The sequence below is a fragment of the Chenopodium quinoa genome, unplaced genomic scaffold (genome assembly GCF_001683475.1).
Source record: "Chenopodium quinoa cultivar QQ74 unplaced genomic scaffold, ASM168347v1, whole genome shotgun sequence".
Classification (NCBI taxonomy): Eukaryota; Viridiplantae; Streptophyta; class Magnoliopsida; order Caryophyllales; family Amaranthaceae; genus Chenopodium; species Chenopodium quinoa.
This window is the reverse complement of record NW_018744593.1, coordinates 6,837,789-6,854,320: the sequence shown is the minus strand read 5'-3', so window position 1 is coordinate 6,854,320 and position 16,532 is coordinate 6,837,789.

Sequence of the window (16,532 nt, the reverse complement as noted above, 5' to 3'; positions counted from 1 at the left end):
GTCCTCTTCGGACTCGTCAGAGGACGATTCCGAGTCTAGCTCTTCTGGCCATGCTTCTCTGGACACAGAAGAGAAAAACAGTCGCCTACAAGAGGCGAGGCTTTCTCACGCAGTTGAGAAGGGGGACGATTGGGCGGAGCCATCCGCCTCTCAACGAGAGCAAAATACCCCCTACTACTGCACGGTACCTCCGCCGGATCACAGCCATGCAAGAGAAATTGGAGAGCTTTATCGCAAACCACACAATGGGCCCCGACTTTTTAGTGTTCGTGCCGGATCCAGAAGATACAGTCGTCTGGCCGGCTGGAACCAGTTATGATGGCGCCTGCTTTGGCTGCTACGAGGCGGCCATCAAGGCTGGGCTGCGCTTCCCACTACATCCGGCTGTTCAGCGGATCTTGGATGGGTATGAGTTGGGGTTATGGCAGTTAGCCCCGAACTCCTGGGTCAACGTACTCGGCTATGTGGCCGGGTGCGAACTGCACGGGGTGGAGCCGAACTTCGAGGCGTTCGCCCACATGAACTACCTCAGCCGAACCCCTAAGGCAGGCGGTACCGGTTGGTATCAATTGACGAGCCACAGGGTCTACCTCATGACGAGAGGTAAAGCAAACAAATGGAAGGACTGGCGGAGCACCTTCCTTATTATTGAGAGTTCAGACACAGAGCTGAACAAGCGCTTCAACAGGTGGAACAGGAATCTGCCCCTTCTTGTAGGCGGTCGCAGCATGCCGCCTGTTCCCCCCAAGGCTAAAAAAGAGATCCTAGATAAAGGACTCTTCAAAGTAGAGTCGAAGGTGAACTCTACTTCAGGGGTACGAGAGCAAGTACCCCTGCACTGCGTCCCGAGCTTCAAATGGCTCTACGACGAGTACTTTTTGGCCGCCTGTGGCCTCAGCAGTCGGTGCTCAAGAGGTAGCCGGCCTGTCGAATACTCTGTTGTTCCATGCATTTCGTGTTATGACTTTTATTAACTTTGCTATTTGTTTTTGCAGCGGACGCCATGAGCAAAATTACCGCCTCCAAGACTGCGGCGGCCATGTTGCGGGCCTCCATCATGCAACAGTCTTCAACCGACTCCCCCAACAAGGGGGCACCCTTGGTGGGCTTCGAACTTTTCACCCTCTCTTTGGAGTTGTGTTTATGCATATACTGACTCTTTTCTTCTTTTTTAGACGGGCGCTCCAAGAGCTTCTTCTTCCCAACAGCCGGACCCCAAGGCCCGGAGGACGACTGTTGCGAGCTCTCCTGGTTCTGCCAGGAAACATGTGGCGGCTGAGAAGCAGCCGGCCACTTCTTCTAAAACTCCAGCTGGGCCACCTAGAAGTATGAAATTATCCTTGTAAATGTTAGACTTGCTCCCTTCTTTACTAGGTCTAATCCGTTTGTTTATGCTTGATGCAGCCGGCCCTCAGGAGCCTGACTTGGTCGAGGTGGCCAAGTCTATGATCAAGGCCGTTCCTCCAGCTGAAAGGGAGGCGGTCAGGGGTGTCGGCACCCTTAACCTAGACGGGATTGCAGGGGTCCTTGCTGAGGTATACTTAGCATATTTTTGATTATTTGAATTCCAGGATGCCTGTTTTCTTTTTTGTTTGGAAACTGACGCTTGTTCCCCTTTTTACTTAGGCCCTGCTCCGAGTGAACGGCCTTCGCAAGCCGCTAGACCGAAAGAACAAAGAGTTAAAGGCTGCAAAAGCTATGGCGGCCTCTGACTGTGATAAGGCAATGTTTCAAATTGCTGAAAATGAAGTTCTGACCATTGATATTCTTTATTATCAGGCGCAGGCTACCGCCGCTATCCGGGCTCAGTTAGAGGCGGCCCAGAAAAGGAATAGCGAGCTGGAGGCGACCATCAACAACCTCAAGGCCGAGCTGAGACCTCTTCGCCAAAAGATGTCCTCATACGAAACCTTGGAGAAATCCTTGGCGAGCGTAAAGGTACGCCTGGTGACCCAGGAGAAGAGTTTTACTCAGGAGCTCTCGGAAAAGGCCGAGCAAGAAAAGAAAGAGCTGGTCCGGGAGATGATGGAAGACTCTGCTCAAATCCAGCGCATGACTTGGGGCCGCCTCTTCCCCAATGCCAACTTTGCCTCATGGGAAAAAACGTACCGCCAGTGTTCTGATAGATATAATCAAGAGATCCTGGCGGCTGCTGAGGAAGAGGCGTTGGAGGAGGAGGAGCAGCCGGTAGTGGCGCTTGTGCCGCTTGGGGGTAATGCATCAAAGAAGGATGCAGCTGAAGCCGAGTCCAGCAGGAAGAGTGCTGACCAGGCGGCAGCTGCTAATATTGAAGATCTGCCCCCTTCTTAAGCTTTATGTCTTCTTTCCACGGCCTGCGTGCCGTTTTGTTTGTATTTACCCGGCCAGGGGGCCGGGGCTCTGAATATTTTGCCGGTCTTTAATGACCGGCTTCTTTTTAATGAATTTTTTTGTTTTGCTTCATATTTGTTCAAGTATTGAATTATTCTGATATCCAATTGTACACTATACCGACTGTTTTACATGGCCGATAGTTGCAGACAGGTACGGATAGTTAGTCACGCCACCTATGCCCCTGGACGACTGGTTGTCTGTTTCCAGGCTAGACGATCAGTCGGCCATTTATCCAATCGGTATTCGAACCATTTTAAAGACTGGATCCCCTTTAGGCAGGCGGTCCTGTCATTTGTAAAATTAACCAAGTAAGGAAATTGTTTCCTACTTGTCATGCTTTTAGGCTAGAGACTTTAGGCCGTCTAGGCCGACTGTATGAACACCTTTTTAGTTTCAAACTAAAATTTTTGGGGAGTGACCAAGTAAACATGATTGTTACCTAGTCGCCAAGTAACTGAGTAGTAGAGGTATCAAGCGGTGGGTACCGGTTGTCCCCCTTTATTCGCCAATGTTTGTTGGCTTTTAACTCATAGGTTGTTAACTTAGCAGGAGTAGTGGTTGAGAGCCCCTGTTTGCTAAAAACAAGCGGACGACTCATACCTTTTAGGCTCCATACTAAGTTTGAGAGAGTGACTATGAGTTAAATTTGGTGTTACTCAGTCGCCGTCACTCCTGCTTGAGTAGTAAAGGTACCAGGCGACGGAGGCCGGCTGAACCTTTTGATTCGCCAATGTTTGTTGGCTATTAACTTAAGAGGTACCCCCTGCATTTATCCCAAGTAATACAGGCGGTCATCTGACTCAGATGCCAACTGCTACCACTGGTTTGGTTAGTGATAGAGTTATCCTTGTCTCAAAAACGGCTATGTGGTTGCCCTTGGGGTCAGTCGTATAGGTGCCGTGTAATTAGTTTATAGAGCAATGTTCCACCCAAAAGGGAGCTGCTCTCTGCGACGAATTTCATCCGGAGGGATGCCGCCGGACGCCTGCTATGATGTTGGGACAGGTCGTATTAGTTTTGAAGATTGGATCAGTTGGCTTGACGCCTGGTCTGATCATTCGGCCTGTGGCCTTGGTTAGTTCTTGGTGAACGTAGGTACTAAGTAAAAGGAGGGTAGCCGCCTGTTTAGGCACAGGGTCGGCCAGGCCCTGATCATTTTTAGTTAAGTATAAGGGGGGTGGTTGTGTGTTTGGAACCAGTCGGCCCTCTTCTATGGAGAGTAGCCGACTATATGTCCAGACGGCATGCCCCTATGGTGATAGAGTAAAATATTCAATGGAGAGTAGCCGACTGTAAAGGTACAGGCGGCATGCCCCTCTGAAGATAGAGTAAAATACTCAATGGAGAGTAGCCGACTGTAAAGGTACAGACGACATGCCCCTCTTAAGTAAGAATAAAAACTGAGTATGGAGAGTAGCCGACCGTTTGTTAGTAGGCGTGCCCCTCTTAGTACAAAATTGAATATTAAGTATGCAAACTTTTACATCATTCAAAAAAAATATTTCTTAAGATTATCTACATTCCAAGTTCGAGGCAACGGTTGTCCGTCTAGTGTTCCCAGACGGTAGGTACCGTCCCTGACCTCTTCACAGATTCGGTAGGGTCCTTCCTAGTTGGGAGTTAGTTTGCCAGACTCATTAGCCCTTCCAACTGCTTCCATTTTTCTAAGTACAAAGTCCCCCACTTTGAGTGGACGCCTGTGTATTTTTTTGTTGTATGATCTAGTCATTCTCAGGCGGTAAATTTCACGGCGCAAGACAGCATTGCCCCTCCTTTCAGGAAGTGAGTCTAATGCCAGGCGCATGGCTTCCCAGTTTGCCTCTTCGTCATATAGCATTACTCGAAGAGTCGGCTCGTAGTGTTCTATTGGAAGAACAGCTTCCGCACCATAAGTTAGGAGGAATGGAGTTTCTCCAGTCGCCCCTTTTTCAGTCGTCCTAATGGCCCAGAGAACATGTGGTAATTCATCCGCCCATAGGCCGCCTACTCGTTCAACCTTTTTCTTGAGACCGTCTGAGATGATTTTATTAAAGGCTTCTACCTGGCAGTTTGCTTGTGGGCGGCCGACAGATGCAAAGTAGTGTGCAATTCCTTGGTCACCCAACCAGCTTTTGAGAACAGGCGTCTCAAAATGGGGACCATTATCAAAAACCATAGACATGGGAACCCCGAACCGAGTGATGACATTATTCCAAATGAATGAAATTACATCCTTCTTCTTGATTCCCTTTACAGCCTCCGCCTCTACCAATTTAGTGAAGTAGTCGGCTGCAACAAGTATGTACCTCCTTCCACCTGTAGCAGGCGTATATGGACCCAGAATATCCATGCCCCACTTAGCAAACGGTAGTGGGCTATGAATGGTAGTGAGGTCAGTAGCTGGACGGTGAATTAGCTTTCCAAACCTTTGGCACTTGTCACATTTTTTCACCATCTCCATTGCATCTGCTTCTAAAGTAGGCCAAAAGTAGCCCTGCCGCCTTGCCCGTTGAGCAAGCGTCCTACCGCCTATATGGGAAGCACAGTAACCAGAGTGAAGATCGTCTAGTATCTCTCGTCCCTTTTCTGGAGTAACACACTTTAAGAAGGGTTGAAGGTACCCCCTTTTGTGAAGTTCTCCCTTTATTATTTCAAAACTGGTTGCTCGTTTTTTCAGTGCTGCCGCCTGTTGATGATCATCCGGCAGGGTACCATTTGTCAGATATGCCTTGATTGGATCCATCCAGGTTGAGCTTCTGTCTAGGATTCCAATAGGGTCTTCCTCGATGCTTCTCTTCTCCATTACTTCCCAAAAAAACAGTTCGAGGAGTATCACAGGAGGCGGATGATGCTAATTTTGACAGTGCATCCGCCTGGTTGTTTTCTAATCTCGGCAATTGGGTCAGATGGAAATCCTCAAGGGAGTCGACTGCTTGTCAGACCGCCTGTAAATACTTGATCATGGCCGGATGGGTTGCTTCGTATTCGCCATTGTACTGGCTCACTATCAATTGTGAATCGGATTGGGCGTCTATTTTTCTTGCCCCTGCCGCCTTGCACATGCGGATTCCGGCTAGTAAAGCTTCATATTCTGCCTCATTGTTTGAGGCCTGAAAACTGAAGCGTAAAGCATAATCGTACCTGTCGCCCTCTGGCGACTGACATATGACTCCTGCTCCACAACCATTTGAAGTAGAGCTTCCATCCACATATACCTTCCAGACTTGGTCTGTAACTTGAGAGTTAGGAGGACGAGTCATCTCAACAATAAAGTCAGCAAAGGCTTGCCCCTTCACTGCTTTTCTAGGCTCGAAATAAACTTCGAGGCTCTGTATTTCTATGGCCCATTTGATCATTCGGCCTGACGACTCCATGATGGTCAGTGGCCGCTTGATGGGTTGGTCTGTATACACGGCGACTGCATGTGCCAAAAAGTAGGGCTTCAATTTTTTAACAGCCATGAAGAGTGCAAGACCAAACTTCTCCACTAAGGGATACCTCAAATCGGCATTATTCAGTACATGACTGACAAAGTAGACCGGGAGCTGACAGCCGTCTCTTTCAGCAAGGAGAACAGCGCTTAACGCATGATCAGAGACGGCCAGGTACATGTAGAGTACTTCTTTGGGCAAAGGGCTGACCAGCCTCGGCAAGGAATGCAAGTGAACTTTCAATTTCTGGAAGGCCGCCTCAGCATCCGGCCCCCATTCAAACCTTGCCTTTTTCTTAATTGCCTGGAAAAAGTATAGGCATTTGTCGCCTGATCGGCTTAGAAATCTTCCCAAGGCCGCCAGACAACCTGTTAACTTCTTAACCTCTCGGATGGTACGAGGCGACTGCATGTCGATGACCGCCTGCACCTTCTCAGGGTTCGCCTCTATTCCTCTCTGATTGATAAGGAATCCGAGAAATTTCCCAGACTCAACTCCAAAGACACATTTCTTGGGATTGAGCATGACATGGTGCCGCCTGAGTGTGGCGAAAGTTTCTCGGAGGTCCAACAGATGATCTTTCTGAAGTTTAGACTTGACAATCATATCATCAATATATGCCTCGACATTTCTCCCAATCTGATCAAAGAACACAGTGTTTATCATTCGCTGGAAAGTGGTCGTGGCATTCTTAAGACCAAACGGCATGACCGTGTAACAGTATAACCCCTGATCAGTGACGAAGGTCGTCTTCTCCTGATCTTTCTTCCATAAAGGAATTTGATGGAAACCAGAGTAGGCGTCCATAAAGCTCATCAAAGCATGGCCGGCTGTTGAGTCGACCAGGTTATCAATTTTAGGCAGAGGGTAACTGTCTTTGGGGCACGCCTTGTTTAAGTCTGTGTAGTCTACACACATTCGCCAGGTGCCATTCGGCTTTTTAACAAGCACCACATTTGCAACCCAGTCTGGGAAGTAACATTGCCGAATGAACCCTGCATCAAGTAATTTTTTAACTTCGGCGGCTGCCGCCTGACTTCTTTCTTCGCCATGGTTCCGCTTCTTCTGTCGTACCGGCTTCTTTTTCGGATCCACGGCCAGTTTATGTACTGCCAGATCAGGACTAATGCCTGGCATTTCATGGACTTCGAATGCAAAGATGTCCTTGTATTCTTTCAATAGTTTGTGAAAGTTGTCACCCAGGCCCCTTAGAGAAGTCGTCCCAACCTTGATTGTTCTGTCAGGACGCGAGTCATCTAAGATCAGGTCCGTATGCTCACCAGCTGGCTGAGGGCGGAATTCATCCGACCGCTCCTCTGCCAATGATTGCTATTTTCTGTCTTTTCTTGCGGCCCCTGTTTGGGATGCCTTTCTCTTCTTGCCGCCTGCTTCTTGAACAGGCGCACTCTTCTTGACATTGTCAAGGTCTATTTTTCCACCGCTCGACATAGTGGCCATAACAGTGGGCTTGACATCCGAGAGATAGCACTCTCGGGCCATCCTCTTATCTCCCCTTAGGGACCCGACTGTTCCATTATCCCTCTCAAACTTGAGCAACATAAGAGATGGGATTATAACAGCCTTGGAATTATTCAGGGTTGGTCGTCCCAGAATCATGTTGTAGGCCGAGAGTTCTTCTACTACCAGGAACCGGACTACCATGTGTCGTCCTTCCCCTTTTTCACCCAGGCGGATGGGTAAATCCACTCGTCCTACTGGATGGACTCCTCCTCCTCCAAACCCTACTAAAGGGTGGGATGCCGGATGTATGCAATCAGTCTGATATTTTAGTTTCGACAGACATTTGCTACTGATGAGATCTGAGGAGCTTCCGGTATCTATGAGGATTCGGCCAACTCTCTGGTTGGCCACTTTACATTCAATAACGATAGGGTCGTCATGCGGCCCTCTTACCCCTCCTAGATCTTCTTCAGTGATGACAATCTCAGGAAATGAATATTTGGAGGGTCGTTCTTGGTGAACGGAATTTACATCTAACCGTCTTATATTGTCTTTGGTGCCCCTAATAGTGGGGCCGCCTCCTGAGAAACCGCCTGCAATGGTGTAGACGACTGCATCATCTGTATCGGAACTGTCGGCCTGCTGATTCTTTTTGGCCGATTGCTTTTTCGAGGAAGTGTTCCCCGTAGATTTCTTGACATAAGTGTCAAGATCACCTTGCTCAGCCAAGCGGTCCAGATACCGCATGAGACTGATGCATTCATTGGTGTGATGACCAACATCTTCATGATAATCACAGAATTTTTCTTGGTTCCGGTTGTTTGCAGAACCCTTCATGGGGACCGGCTTCTCAATTGAGAACCGTCCCTTGATTTCCTTTAGGATAAATTGGCTATCCTTGTTAAACGCATACTTTGGGGAGTATGGTTTGAATTCTTTTTTCTTTTTCTGGGCCGGCTGTTTAGAGGAATCAGCCGCCCAGACCTCTTTTCTCTTCTCGTCTTTGTTTGACGACTGTTTCTGTCGTCCTTCTCTTTTGTCGGACCTTTTCCCGTCTGAATGTTTTACCGTACTACAAAGATCAGTCGCCTGTATATAGGCTTCCGCTTCAATCAAGGCCTCTTGAAGAGTCGCCACCCTCTTTCGGACCAAATCAAATTTGAAGGTCGACCCGTGTTTGAGACCTCTGAAAAAGTCAGTATAGGCTACTTCATCCGGTAACCCTTGAATCTGTATTCTCATCAGGTTAAACCGCCTGATGTAAGAACGAAGCCCCTCCTTCTCGCCCTGCTGAACTGTTCCTAAATCAAGGGTCGTCTTCTTCGCAGGGATGTTCATGGCGAAGTTGGAGGTGAATAAGTAAGCAAGCGTCTTGAAGTTATTTACACAACCAGTCGGCAGGTTGCCGAACCATTGTTGTGCGATTCCTTTGAGAGTCGCTGGGAAACACTTGCACCAAGTGGGATCATCCAACCCTTGAAGGTACATCAGGTTGGTGAATGCCATCATATGGTCTTCTAGGTTAGTAGTGCCGTCATAGGCGCCTAATAATACAGTTTTCACTTTGGTCGGCTGAGAGGCTTCAGTAATTTCCTTGGAGAAGGCCGACGGCTGTTCGCCAAGTCTAAGCAACCGTAGCTGCCAATCCATAGGTTGGACATTTTTTGCTGCATGTCCACCAAACGGAGGTGGCTGTAAAAAATACTGTTGTTGCGGTACAAACGGTAAGTTTGGTACCGCCTGGTCGCTATGATAGCCGGACTGACGGGAGGTGCCGCCTGACTGACTCTCATGATACGACTGAGTATGCCTCATCGAGGTATTTCGCAGACTGTCTTGGAAGTTTGAAGTAGAGGCCGACTCTGACAATCGGTCACTCTTCTTCTGCTCTAGCAGTAGGCGAGCGTCTGTGTATGTTTTCCTCGACCCGTCCGCCTGAATATGACGAACAGGTTTCCTATTTCCTGGAGTAGGAAAACGGTATTTTGTGAAATCAAGGGCAGGTGGCTCCCATTTCCTAGATTTAGGATGAGGGGTCGCCTCTCGCCCTTGAACTGGCTTCCTCTTCTGTGAAGTGGAGGGTTTCTTAGCCGACAGCTCCTTGTCCAGAGCAGGCGGCTTCTTGTTGATCAATTCTTGAATTTCTCCCTTGAAGTCCCTCATAAGGGTCATGAGTTCGTTCCTTGTGATGGGAGCAGACCCATCAGTCGGCTGTTGCCGAACAGGCGGTGCGCCTGCTGGCTCGCTTCCTGTATGAAGATGTTCCCGTTCCCTCCTTTCGGTATGACGGGTACGTCGGGCCCTTAGGGTCCCGTCTGAAGCTGTGTGAGCTTCAACTTCAAATTCATTCTCAGTATCGTGGTCCGACTGAACTAGAGGGTCGTCCAGGGGACGTCTCTCTTCGGGAGTCGGTACAAACGTGGATGCCATCTCAGAAGTACTCTCCCCACAGACGGCGCCAAGATGTTTCGGGGTTTTCTGATGTCCTGCGGGAGAGTTACAATTCCGAGACTGGAACCGGACGCCTGTACCTGCAAAACAAACGGATGCTCCGGATGATTGGAGATCCGCCTCCGACGGTCAAGTTAGTACTTGATTAAGGAGTAATTATTGCGGAAATTAAAGTGATTGGGTCTCTCTAGGTGAGAGAGTTTAATGTGTGTAATCTGCGTTTTTTCCTTAATGAGGATTAAGGGAGGTATTTATAACCTTGGGAAACGTGCCAATCTAGGTTTAGGTTAACCTTGGGCTGATTGGGCTTCCCTCGAAAGTTGGGCCTTGGTGACCGGTTATCCCAGGTGTCATGGGAAGGACACGTGTCGTGTCGTAATTGGTCCATAGTGGACGGATCATTGCTTGACACGTGGCAGGCTCCTATTGGCCCATGTGACGGACACATGGCCGAACCTGATTGGTCCACTTGTCAGATGGTGATTGGTGGGGAAAAATCCCCTAATCAGAAACTTAGAAGCTATAAGGTTTTATATAAGAAAATTAAAATATTAGCTTAGGTTAGTACCCATATACGAATTCATATACATTTGTCACTTTGATCGACATAATATGAAATTTTAGTTGAGTTCATTTTACTTTAAGATAATTTGTATTCAATAATCAACCTTTTAAATATATCTTTAGTAATAATCACATAAATGTTTAGAATAATTAAATAATTTTCCAATACACGTTTGTGTACGAAGTATACCATAACAAACTTATTTTGTTCTTTTAAATGTTACGTATAATTTTAAGATTAATACAAATTATGCTACCACAATGATTTTTCTTTTTTAATTACCAGCCACGCAAAACCACAACAGGCCCACCGAATTCACTGGCACTGCAGCCACCTTCAGCCACCAATTACGACCGCCACGCTCCACCCTCTACTTTGCAACTCAGCAATCACAACAATCCGCAAGCTCTAATTATCCCCAAATTGCAAACCCGAACGGAGCGTGCTCTCTGTATTACGAATCGGTCGCACCTATTTTATTCACTTTCTCCAATTTGAGGCAAAATGCAAGAGCAGACGCTCCAATGGGTGTGCGCAGACGATCATATGGGTCATTAGAAATCACGTGATTTTCTCGTGAATCCTTAACGGCTTGGAGATCCAACGGTTGAGATTGTAATTTGATTGCTGCTGATCGCGATGAACAATGATGATTTAAAGGTTCTTGGTTAGATGATGATGATCAGATAGCAGAGCAGCCACGAAATGAAGAAGGATTAAAAATATTTTTTATTTTTATCACTTTTGCCAAAGCTTTTTGAATTTGCTTTGCTTTTCTCATTTTTTTTTCATTTTTCACATTATTTCATTGCCCTCGCCTCTTTTAACTATGGAAGGCTTTTTCAATTAGGCACTTTGCCTTTTATTCACAAGACATTTACAATACAAACTTGCATTCATTATAAGAACCAATAGGCAGGGTGGCGCTCCCGCTCTTTTCTAGGTTTCTTCCACCTAATTAATCAATCCAAACGAATGTTTTAACTAAAACAAGCAAAACATCAATTGATCGCAATCATTAAAAACTCAAGTATGCAACTTAAGAAATAAATCTGAATATTAATCTCTATATAATTCGTGTGTTTTACAGCCCTATTTATAGACTTAGTTTACCTAGGAAGATTAGGACAAGTTCCTAATTCAATCCTAATTAAACTAGAATTCTAACTTGCTTGAAGAGCAAGCACCTTGGAGCACAAGCATACGCCAATCTCCTTGGAGATCAAGCACACGCCTAAACTGATTTATTTTGCTAACTAACTGATTTTAAAAGCAACTAAATAAAGATTAAGGATCCTAATGCTTGAACCAAGAAAAACCCTTTCAGGTGAAAGGTAAAAACTTGTAAGCAAAATCTAAGTAAAGAAAGTTCAAGAAAGTTCAAGAAAGTGAACTACACTCCAAGAAAAGCCACTAAGCAAACCGTGGCTTTGCTTTGATATCCAAGAAAGTGTCCATGCAATGCTTGGCTTGAATCAATGTTTAGGGACAAGCTATCTTGATGCATGATAAGCAAATCTTCGAAGTTCTCCATGCTTAGACTTGCATCATCCTCCTCGTCTTCGAAAGAATTCGTCCTCAAATCTCGAAGTTCTTCATCAGGAATATACTTAGCCAAATCGCCAACATTGAATGTAGCACTAACTCCATATTCTTCCGGAAGTTCTAACTTATAAGCATTGTCATTGATCTTCTCAATAATCTTGAAAGGACCTTCACTTCTAGGCATCAACTTATTCTTGCGTTTTCCTGGAAATCTTTCCTTTCTCAAATGTAACCATACCAAGTCTCCAACATTGTAACCTTGTTGCTTTCTATGCTTGTTTGCTCTAGCTTTGTACATGTCATTTACTTTCTCTATTCTTGTTCGAACTTGAGCATGTAATTTCAGCATACTCTTCAACTTAGACTCGGCATCTTTGTGAATTAACTCACCCTTAGGCAATGGAACAAGATCAATTGGAAGTTTCGGATTGACTCCATAAACTACCTCAGAAGGACTATGTTTGGTAGCATATGTAGGTGATCTATTATAAGCAAACTCCGCATGAGCTAACTTGATGTCCCAATCCTTTTGTGTCTTACTCACTAACCCACGCAAAAGCGCACCAAGAGTACGATTAGTAACCTTGGTTTGTCCATCAGTTTGCGGATGGTAAGATGTACTAAAGAGCAATTTAGTTCCCACAAGCTTCCATAAAGACTTCCAAAAGAAACTCATGAACTTTGTATCTCGATCACTCACAATAGTTTTCGGAATACCATGCAATCTAACAATCTCTTTGAAGTATAATTCCGCCACTTTCATAGCATCATCCACTTTGCGACAAGGAACAAAATGAGCCATCTTAGAGAACTTATCCACAACAACCATAATAGAGTCTTTCCCCCGTTGTGTTCTCAGCAATCCCACAATAAAATCCATAGAAATATCTTCCCAAGGTGAATCTGGAACAGGTAAAGCAGTATACAAGCCTTGATGAAAAGTAGCCTTCGCTTTTTGACAAGTTGCACACCTAAAAATAACTAGTTGCACATCTGTGAGCATCTTAGGCCAATAGAAGTGTTCTTGTAACATACTCAAGGTCTTTGTAATGCAAAAGTGACCAGCAATTCCTCCCCCATGAGCTTCTCTAACAACTAGCTCTCTAATAGAACACTTAGGAAGACAAAGTCGATTTCCCTTGAAAAGAAAACCATCTTGCAGCAAATAAGAACCCACGTCTCCTTTAGAACACTCTTCAATCAATGTAGCAAAATCATTATCACTTTTATAGTATTCTTTTATCAATTCAAAACCAAGTAGCTTGCTATTTAGAATTCCAATCAAAGTGTATCTTCTAGATAATGCATCAGCCACAACACTCGATTTCCCTTCTTTGTACTTTGAAGAAAAATTAAATGATTGTAAAAATTCAACCCACATAGCATGTCTAGGATTGAGCTTTTGTTGTCCATGTATGTACTTCAGTGCTTCATGATCACAATGCAACACAAAGTGATTAGGTCGGAGATAATGACTCCAATGATCTAAAGCTCTAACAATGGCATAGAAATCTTTATCATAAGTAGAATAGTTCAATCGATCTCCTCCCAATTTCTCCCTGAAATATGCAATATGCCTCTTCTTTTGGAGTAAAACTGCTCCAATTCTAACTCCACTAGCATCGGTTTCAACTTCAAAAGGACTTGAGAAATCTGGTAACACAAGTATAGGTGTTTCACATAGCTTCTTTTTAACCAACTCAAACGCACTTTGAGCTTCTTTAGTCCATTCGAATTTACCCTTGTCCTTCTTCAAACATTCGGTCATAGGCGCCACAATACTTGAGAAATTCTTGACAAATCTTCTATAGAACGAAGCTAAACCATGAAAAGACCTTACTTCACTCATATTAGTAGGAATAGGCCAAGTTTTAATAGCCTCTACTTTCGAATGATCAACTGAAACTCCATCTTTTGATACAACATAACCAAGAAAAGTAACACTAGGAACTAAGAAGTAGCATTTTTCTAGCTGAGCATAGAGTTTCTTCTCTCTTAACACTTCAAACACACTACTTAGATGATTTAGATGATCATGCAAATTTTTAGAGTATATCAAAATATCATCTAAATAAACAACAACAAACTTGCCAAGGAAAGGTTTAAGTACCTCATGCATCAACCTCATGAACGTTCTAGGTGCATTAGTGAGTCCAAACGGCATCACCAACCATTCATACAACCCTAACTTAGTCTTGAATGCTGTTTTCCACTCATCTCCTTCTCTCATTCGAATTTGATGATAACCACTCATAAGATCAATCTTAGAAAACAACTTTGAACCATGTAGTTCATCAAGTAGATCATCTAACCTTGGAATAGGAAATCGGTATTTGATAGTGATATTATTCACACTCCTACTATCAATACACATGCGCCAACTCCCATCTTTCTTAGGGACAAGTAAAGTAGGCACGACACAAGGGCTCATACTTTGCCTCACGTATCCTCTAGTCATAAGCTCTTCAATTTGCCTTTGCATCTTCTTTGTTTCTTCCGGATTACTTCTATAGGCTGCCTTATTAGGTAATGGTGCTCCCGGCATCAAGTCAATTTGATTCTATATCCCACGAATAGGAGGTAGTCCCGGAGGTAATTCTTTAGGAAAGACATCCTTGAATTCTTCTAAAACAGATTCCAATTCATACGGCCTCTTTGCTTGTTTATTTTAATCAATTCGAATCTCATTAGAAACAAGTATATATACCACATTGTTGCTGCAAATCTCTTTTTCTAATTCCCTCTCACTAATCAAATAACAACTCTTCGAATTAGAGGTAACATTAGAAGACTTGTTGCTTATAAAAGGTTTTAAAGCAACCGGTCTCTCTTTTTCTCCTTTTCTCACAACATACACATTAGTCCTTCCATCAAACTTCACAAATCTATCATATTGCCAAGGACGGCCTAATAGTATATGACAAGCATCCATAGGACAAATATCACACAAAACTTTATCATGAAATTTACCAATTGAAAAGGAGATTAAGGCTTGTTTAGTTACCTTAACATCACTCGAATTATTAAGCCAATGAAGCTTATAAGGGCTTGGATGTTCAGTAGTTGGCCACGTCAATTTGTCTACCAAAGTAGTAGATACCACATTAGTGCAACTCCTCGTGTGTATGATCATGTCACACAACCTATCTTCTACCTTGCACCTTGTAAGAAAGATTTTCTCCCTTTGACTGTTTTCCATAGGTACGGTTTTAGAGTGTAGTGCCCTTCTTAGAACCAAACTTTGACCATGAGTCTCGGGATCAATTTCGTCAATATGCCCCTCCTCTTCTTCAAAGTTTTCCTCTTCGTTCTTTTCTTCATAGTCACTACCTTGCTCACACTTAGCTTGTTCTTGTTCCCACTCTTGAGCAGTCATTACTCTTTTTGATGGACAATTAGTTGTAATGTGACCAACACTACCACACTTGAAGCACTTCCTATCTTGAACAAGCTTTTTAGGAGCTTCTAATTTTGATTTATTCTCCTTGTAGTTCGAACTAGAACCACTTTTCTCCAAGCTGTTCTTCTCAAAAGATTTAGTGAAACCCTTTACAAAGGACTTAGTGTACGTCCCTTTCTTCCCCTTTCTTCCCCTTTATCTGTTTTTCAACTTTCAAAGCTACCTTGCAAACATCATCAAAAGACCAATATTGTTGCAATTCAACTTTTTCAGCAATATTATCATTCAACCCCGAAATAAATCTAGCAATCTTATGCTCAACAATCTCTTCTAAGCCACATAGCATGCATAACTTTTCAAATTCACCAATATAATTCTCAACAGTCATAGAATTTTGTTTAAAAAGTTGCATCTTAAGATAAACATCTTGAATATAATCACTAGGTACGAACCTCTTTTTCATGTGCCTCTTGAGTTTTTCCCAAGTTGAGATTCTTGCACGCCCCTCCTTATGCCTTTTCTTCTTTAGATTATCATACCAAAGACTAGCATAACCGGTCAGTTTTAATTCAGCCAATTTGCATATTTTCCTTTCATCATACTCCTTGTAATCAAAGGGTGTCTCGGCCCTTCTAATCCACTCAAAGTATTTTTCAGGTTCATTAATACTCCCATTGAATTCGGGAAGATCTAATCTTAGGTTCCTATCATCATCCTTTGGTCTATCTCTTCTCCTAGGCCTTGGTGATTCATCACTTGAAGAATAATTATTTCGTGGCCTCCTTGGGTTCCTCCTTGGTTGTTCTTCCTCACTTGAACCAGAAATAGGGTTAGAATTCCCTTTCCTTGAAGAATCTCCAGCACGAGTATCAAGCCTTTTTAATATCTCATCCATCCTTGCTGCCAACTCGTCAATTCGCCTATCTCTTCTAAGATTTTGAGCCTGTTCTAAGGTTAATCCCCTTGGAACTTGTGGGACCTCTTCGTCACTCATGACTCCTACACAAACCAAGTCAGTTTATGCAAAAATCTTGATTAAAAGATCGAACCTTGAAGGAAAACTAGGCATCACAAAAACCGGACTCCCAACCGCAAATCAGTGCACAAACACCAAACGTTTGAGGCTGTGTAGGACGCGTTACTCAACTAAAAATTATGAAACTTTATATGGTGATAGCTGGACGTTTTTAGAGTTCAATGCAAAAATAATCACGTAAAAAATCCCAGCCAATTGTTCCCAGTTTAATGTTTTCCGACGTTGCGTAAACCTGCTCTGATACCAAAGATGATGTGAATTATTGATCCGAAAATAAACAAAACACAAGGG